Source organism: Aegilops tauschii, chromosome 6, assembly GCF_002575655.3.
Source record: "Aegilops tauschii subsp. strangulata cultivar AL8/78 chromosome 6, Aet v6.0, whole genome shotgun sequence".
NCBI classification, from domain to species: Eukaryota; Viridiplantae; Streptophyta; class Magnoliopsida; order Poales; family Poaceae; genus Aegilops; species Aegilops tauschii.
This window is the reverse complement of record NC_053040.3, coordinates 45,397,593-45,404,352: the sequence shown is the minus strand read 5'-3', so window position 1 is coordinate 45,404,352 and position 6,760 is coordinate 45,397,593. Positions and strand designations below refer to the sequence as shown.

Below are 6,760 nucleotides of genomic sequence, written 5' to 3'. Positions count from 1 at the left end.
TTGTTACTTGCTACCTTATTGTTTTTATTATTTCAGATTACAAAAGCCTATAGCTACTATCCATACTACACTTGTATCGCCATCTCTTCGCCAAATTAGTGCACCTATATAATTTACCATTGTATTGGGTGTGTTGGGGCCAAGAGATTTCTTGTATTTGATTCCAGGTTTGTTTGAGAGAAATCATCTTGATCCTACACCTCCCACAAATTGATAAATATTAGGTCATCCACCTGAGGAAAATGTGCTGATGTCATACAAAACTGTGCACTCGAAGTCCCAACAGAGTCTATAAGAAGAAACGTTGTGTAGTAGACATCAGGCACTCCCTTAGAAATTTTTTCCATGTACGCATTTTTGAGTTTTAGATGGTTTTTTCGTGTTTTTGGTATTCGCCTGGCTAGCCCTAGGTTTTGGAGAGAGAAAAATTGAAAAAAAACTATTGCGTGAAAAGAAGCACAGTTTTTCTCAATGGAGGCACCAATTGCTTCCATGGGAGGCAGAACAGTGCTTCTCTAAAAAGGAGAAAATATGAGTTTTTTTGCTTCCACGAGAAGCATAGATTTGCTTCTCATGGATGCACAGTTTTTCTTCAGCAAGAGTCAGAGTTGTGCCTCTCAAAAACAGGAAAACACATTTTCTTTTGCTTCCTCAAGAAGCACGAATTTGCTTCTCATGGAGGCATATATTTGCTTTCGCGAGAGGCACAGTTGTGCCTCTCGAAAAAGGAAAAATGATGTGTTCCTTTGTCTTCCACGAGATTCGCTTCTCGTAGAGGCACATATTTGCTTCCGCGACAAAGGAGAAAAAACGTTTTCTTTGCTCCACAAGATGCACACTCGTGGAGGCACACATGATTAATATTTGTTTTATTTACACAAATAATTTTAAAAAAATATATAAATAATTTTCGTACACATGATCAAAATTCGACTAGCTTATCCCATGCGATGCAAAAAGCTATGTCTTGGAGCATCTGGATTTCGAAGATCATGAAAATATGGAGACAGAAATAATTCATCTCAGGACCAATCATGGTTATGATTTTTTCTGTAAACTTATACAATTCGGAGAGCGTAGCCCATTTTGGTTGCTCGAATTCGGAAGCACTGTGCAAGGCATATGATTTTCAGGAGGGTATGTATGTCACCTTCGATCTTGGTTATCATGATGATGGCATTTGGGTCCTTGTTGATACGCTTCCACTTCTACCTTTATGTGAGTTTCTCAAACATATTTATTAAGTAATTTATATTGTTTGTTTCAAAATAGTTGACAACTTATTTCTGTTAACGGCTTATTTTCATTCTTCAAAAAATGTACGCAAGATGGTAGACATAACCTACTATACTGATGGTGCAGAATTAACTTATTAGGAGAAAGATCATCTTATCTCATTTATTAATGATGTTGAGAATTAGAATATCAATTATCAAACTCCTGCACATTATGGTCAATACGTGCCACTAGTGCACGTGTTGAACTACGGTAACATCCATGGAGATTGCATGGTAAGATTTTTTTACTATTACGACATCCATGCATCCTTTGCATAAATTCTTCTAAAACTAAACTACATTGCTAACTACGGAGTTATTACTATGTTTTTCAACAGAAAATCCCGAAGGATTGTGTGCTGATCTGATGCTTCCGAAAGGTCGCCTTGATGTTATGAGCTTACGGTCAGGTCATCCTAGGCTTCACTGCTGTTCATACCGGATTTCTAATATCGATGAAGACATGACAATCAAAGATTGGAAAAAATGTATAGAAAATCATAGGGAGCTACATGGAAGCAACATTATGCGAAACGCAAGAACTGGAGACAGGATAATCTCCATTCTCCATAGTGGAGATTTAGGGCCTATCTTGTTTTATGCTATTTTACCTTAGATAGGGTAGTTATGTCCTAGCTAATACTCATGATCATGTGCTAAGAACAATTAAGTAGAGTTGGTTAGATGACTAGGATGATGATGAGTATGACTTGTTATTATGATAACGAGTAGAAGTTGTATGATGATGATGAGTAGGACTTGTTATTATGATACCAATGATGAGTTATTTATTATTATGATGATGTATGATGCTAAGTTGTATATGAGCATGATGAGTTATTATATACTCCCTCCATTCCCTTATACAAGGCCACTATCAAAAATACATTTTGCATCAATACAAGGCTACCAACAGTAATCTACGCAAAAATTAATGATGTTTCTTCGTACTAGCAACTTTTTAATACTTACATGCATGTAGTCACAATGACACTCAGACAGTTCCTTCCCATTCATTCGTTGCATGCTTGTGGTGTATTAATAATCCCGGATAACGAAAAGAAAAGTGCACTTGCAAAGGAGTCATTAAGTTTTATCTTGGTATCTGTAATATGAGTTTGTGGCCTTGTATAAGGGAATGGAGGGAGTATATGAGTGGGTGAAATGAGCATGGATTAGATTCAAGTGGAGGCAACATGTGGTGCACATCGAAAATACAACAAATCCAAACTAGATCAAGTTTGGATTAGTAGTACTTTCAACATGCACCACATGTTGACTCCACTTGAATCACCACGTTCATTTCACCCACTGTTATATATAATAACTAATCATGGTCATAAAATCATGTGATGAAAGTACTGTATATAAAACCTATACAAATATAGCGACAATAAGCTGCATTTTCAAAAATACAGGAAAATTTAGCAGTAGCGCTTTTCAAGAGAAACGCTACTGCTACTTACTATTATCAGTAGTGCTTTTCCCTACCGAGCGCTACTGCTAAGTAGGTATAGCAGTAGCGCTAGAAAACCAGCGCTATCGCTACCAGTTAGTTGTAGCGCCTTACTGGTAGCGCTTGTACAAGCGCTACTGATAGCTATAAAACAAGCACGACTGCTCGGGTTATCCCTAGTAGTAGTTGTTGTAGTTTTATGGCCGAAGGATGTGTCGTGTGTTTGGAACAAACGACGGGAAATAATCTTTTGGAAAAAGGCATGTTACTTCACAACTTTCATCGGAGTGAAATATATACCATGCAACAAGAATTGTGGATCAAGGTCTTGATGTTGTGTTGTTTCATGTTTAATAAAAAAACAAGACTAAATAAAATCTCCCATGTAGATGAAGTGATGAACATATATTGTAAAAGAAAGTCCATTGTAAAAGGAGTGCAATGGTGCACTGAAGGAAACATATTGCCATATCTAGCCTGCAGATACATGATAGTGCTTGCAATAATAGGTCGGTCATTGTTATATGCTAGTTTTCTTACATCGAGTATGATCCCATATTACGGTTTAGAGGATAACGACCCACCCGTACTATGGCTTCAATAATTTGATATCCATACATAAGAGGCTGGAAATTAATGCCTATCAATTGCATGCTAAAATATTGCAGAATTTATTATAATGGTTAACAAGCCATACATGGATGTAACTTCAGGATTAATTATCTCCCTTTCTACAAGAGGAACAATGTTAATTGTGGGAGGGGAAAAATTAAGAACTCAAGACATGTCACAGGCCATTTTCAGGTCTCTCTGATTTCTTGGCCCAAACCCAGTAGGACACGTACAGAAGCAGGTCCATAAACTCTTAAGTTGTTTGATTTGAAGGTTATTAGCAAATTCTGCTAAATAAAACTATAGATTATATGGTTTAAATCGGAAAGCACTGCTTCTTATATCGGAGGTCAATAAACCCAATAGTACTTCCGATAAAATGAATGTGTTGATACACTTCTGACAATGCATCAGTTACTAGTACTACCACGCTACTGCTGGCGCTCCCGAGCAAGACAGGGACAAAGCCAAGAGAGAGGCATAAAGAGAAACCAACAAGACCACCCAGCGAGCCCGCCAAGGTTGTCAGAAGTCAAAGCCAACGTTTCTGCTGCTGGCGCTCCCGAGCAATACAGGGAAGGACGGTCAGCATTATAGGGTGGAAGAAGCCAAATACTAGGAGGCATTAAGAGAGACCGGCCAGGAGTCTGCCAGCAGCAAGCCAGAGGTCACACAGACGGATGCTTCTTTGCGCCAGCACTATGACAGAGGAGAAATAGCACCCTCTCATGTATAAATAGGAGCAAACCAGAGGTCAGATAGCATCCAGAACGAAGATATCTTCCTGCCTCCACTTCCTGTTCCTCTAGGCAGCCTGGGAGAGTGAGCGAGCAAGCAAGAAATTGGTAACAATCGATCTAAGTGACAACCAGATTCAGATCCTCGAGAGGTTGATCAAGCACCATTTCCTATGGCTTATTTCTCGTGTCATATTTTCATGGTGATCCATGTACAGGGTATTCAAGGTTTTCTTTTTCGTTTTTTGAAAACTGCAGGACTTTCAAGGTGTGCCCCAACCCTGATGAGACCCAGCGCGCCCATCACGGCCGCGAACTTGGCGTGCAGCCCCAGCAGATCAAATTCTGGTTCAAGAACCGCCGTGCCCAGATGAGGAGGGTATGAACTCGATCTCCTTTCAATTTTTCCAAGATTTCAGTTTTTTCCACCTGGTCATGATGTAATGTAATGGATCTCGATGTAGTGTTTGGGGTTGACGGCATGGCAGGCTTGGGACGAGCAGGTTGACAACCACTTATCCGACTCAGAGAATGACGAGATTCACTAAGTCAACTTCGCCATGTGGGTTTGTGGATTGAGGGCTGATCCATTGATGTAAACTAAGTGAATGCCCTAGGTTTTTTCCCTTCAGTCTGTTTGTTCCAAATAACGTGTCATAGACCTGCCTGCGTGCAGATGGTACGCACTGAGAGTCGGTCTCGACGGCAAGCATGTTTGCGTCGAGTCCATGCATCGAGTCCATGTGTCAGGTTGGGGTCGCTCCCGTTTCTACCGCGTCGTGAACCGAGTCATGGGATGGCATGGCACATCGGATCACAGGCGATAATAGTGGAGCTGTAGATCCTGGACCCAGGATCTGATTCGTGGGATGGCACGAGTCATTAGGAAGGTGGTTTGTGTTTAGGTCGGTCGTGCAACGACCGTTCTTTCTCTCTGTATTCCAAAAAAAAAAATCTGTAGCAAGTATTCATGGCATCAAATTCCATGTGTGCTCTGGGTTTGCTAGTGTGTATAACCTCTGATGTGTCCAGCTAGTTGCGTGAGTAATCCTGGGTCACTGACAAAACATTCAGTATTATATCCATGTGCTCCTGGCCATGTGAAGATGTCAGACAGTCCGAAGAAAGGTGTGTGGCATGGAACGATCTCCAATGGCAAGGAGGTCAACCGCGGTGAACCAATCATGCAGTATGTTGTGCACGAGTTTGGGGATCAACACAATGGCCGATATGTTGACCCGGACGAACTACGACGACTTTGGTTAGGCAACAAGCGTGTGACCTCTGTAAGACGATGGCCGTCTGCATGACCATCGCTGGATGCCATGGCAACCAAAGACCTGCTCCCCCCCCCCCCCCCACACACACACACATGCACAATGATGTCGATTTTCACCGTGAAACCAACGACAAGGAATGGTTGGGACATGATTAAGTAAAGGTCAGCCTTTGGTAAATTAATTGGTTAGGTTTCTGAAAACATATTTCCCATCGAATGCAAACAAATAGGTTCCTAGAAAAAGGGAAACAGAAGAAAATAAACTGATTTATTTTGATTCGATAAATTTGTCCACATAAATTATCCAATTGAGCACAATAGGCCCAGACCAAAACTGTTTGAAAATAGAGAGCACATTGATCTAAGCAAGAAATCAGATGATAATGCATTATTCAAGCAAATATATTAATCAATTGATAATCTCGTAGGATTAAGCACAAGCAAACAACAAGCAACCAAAAGAAGAAAAAAGCTTGGGTACATGTGGGATGTACGTGTGCTTGCCCCTTTTCCTGCGCATGAGGTCGGCCTTGGCCCTGACTTCCGCTGTCAAAATCAAAAAAATGCACTTTGAAGTTTCAACTGGGCAATTGATCTCAGTGTTTATCAATAAGACTTCCGCTCCACTTTATATACAAATCAGACAATTCAGCACATACAACACAATACGACACGATACCGCAACACACGCACACAAGGCACTGTACAAAGATGTTGAAGAACAACAACACAACTCCAAGAAAATGGCTCGTTAGGCGGGTGGGCACTGTTTGGCTTCGGTGGCAACTGCAGATGGCTTGCCCTTCTTCCTCCAGGAGGCATCTGCTCCGTGGAAACCGATGATCTGGGTCTCCCAGATCAGATGATGATGGAGACTTGTGTCATTCTCTCTCCTGGGGGGCACTATTTAGGAGTAGGTACTGATTGGAGGGGCTAAGAGGTGGAGCGGTGTTGCATCTACCGCATCCAAAACGGTGGGTCTCGGCAGCATGGTGCGATGGAGTATCGCCGTTGGAGGTGGGTTGATGGATGCACGCAGACTGGTGGCATTGTCTGGTGTCGTGGCGGTGTCAACGGCAGTTGGGCCTGGCAAGGTTAGTGCAAGGATCCCTCTTGAATATGGGACGGCGGTAGATGGCAGCGCAGGATCCTAGAGCGAGCGCCTGCGGTATGCGCTATGGGTCTGCTAGGCCGATTGGTGCATTTGGCTCGAAGGCGGCGACTTCGTGAGGCTGCCGGATTAGATGGTGTGCGTTGGTACGGTCGGGGTTCATCATGGATATGCATGGTAGGTATAATGGTTGTGGAGGAAGTAAGAAAAAGTTTCTGCAAGAGGGAAATGGTTGTAGTTCTTATGAGTTGTTGTAGTTTTATGGCCGAAGGATATATCGCATTTTTG

At 41.9% G+C, this 6,760-nt stretch overlaps 1 long non-coding RNA gene across 1 annotated transcript; it reads left to right on the top strand.

Annotated features, from left to right (window-relative positions):
• Positions 1-4,057: 4,057 nt before the first annotated feature.
• On the top strand, positions 4,058-5,084 carry LOC109763395 (uncharacterized). The gene is made up of 3 exons (XR_002232922.4): positions 4,058-4,234; positions 4,341-4,461; positions 4,547-5,084. It is a non-coding gene; the product is annotated as an uncharacterized lncRNA (long non-coding RNA).
• Positions 5,085-6,760: the final 1,676 nt, after the last annotated feature.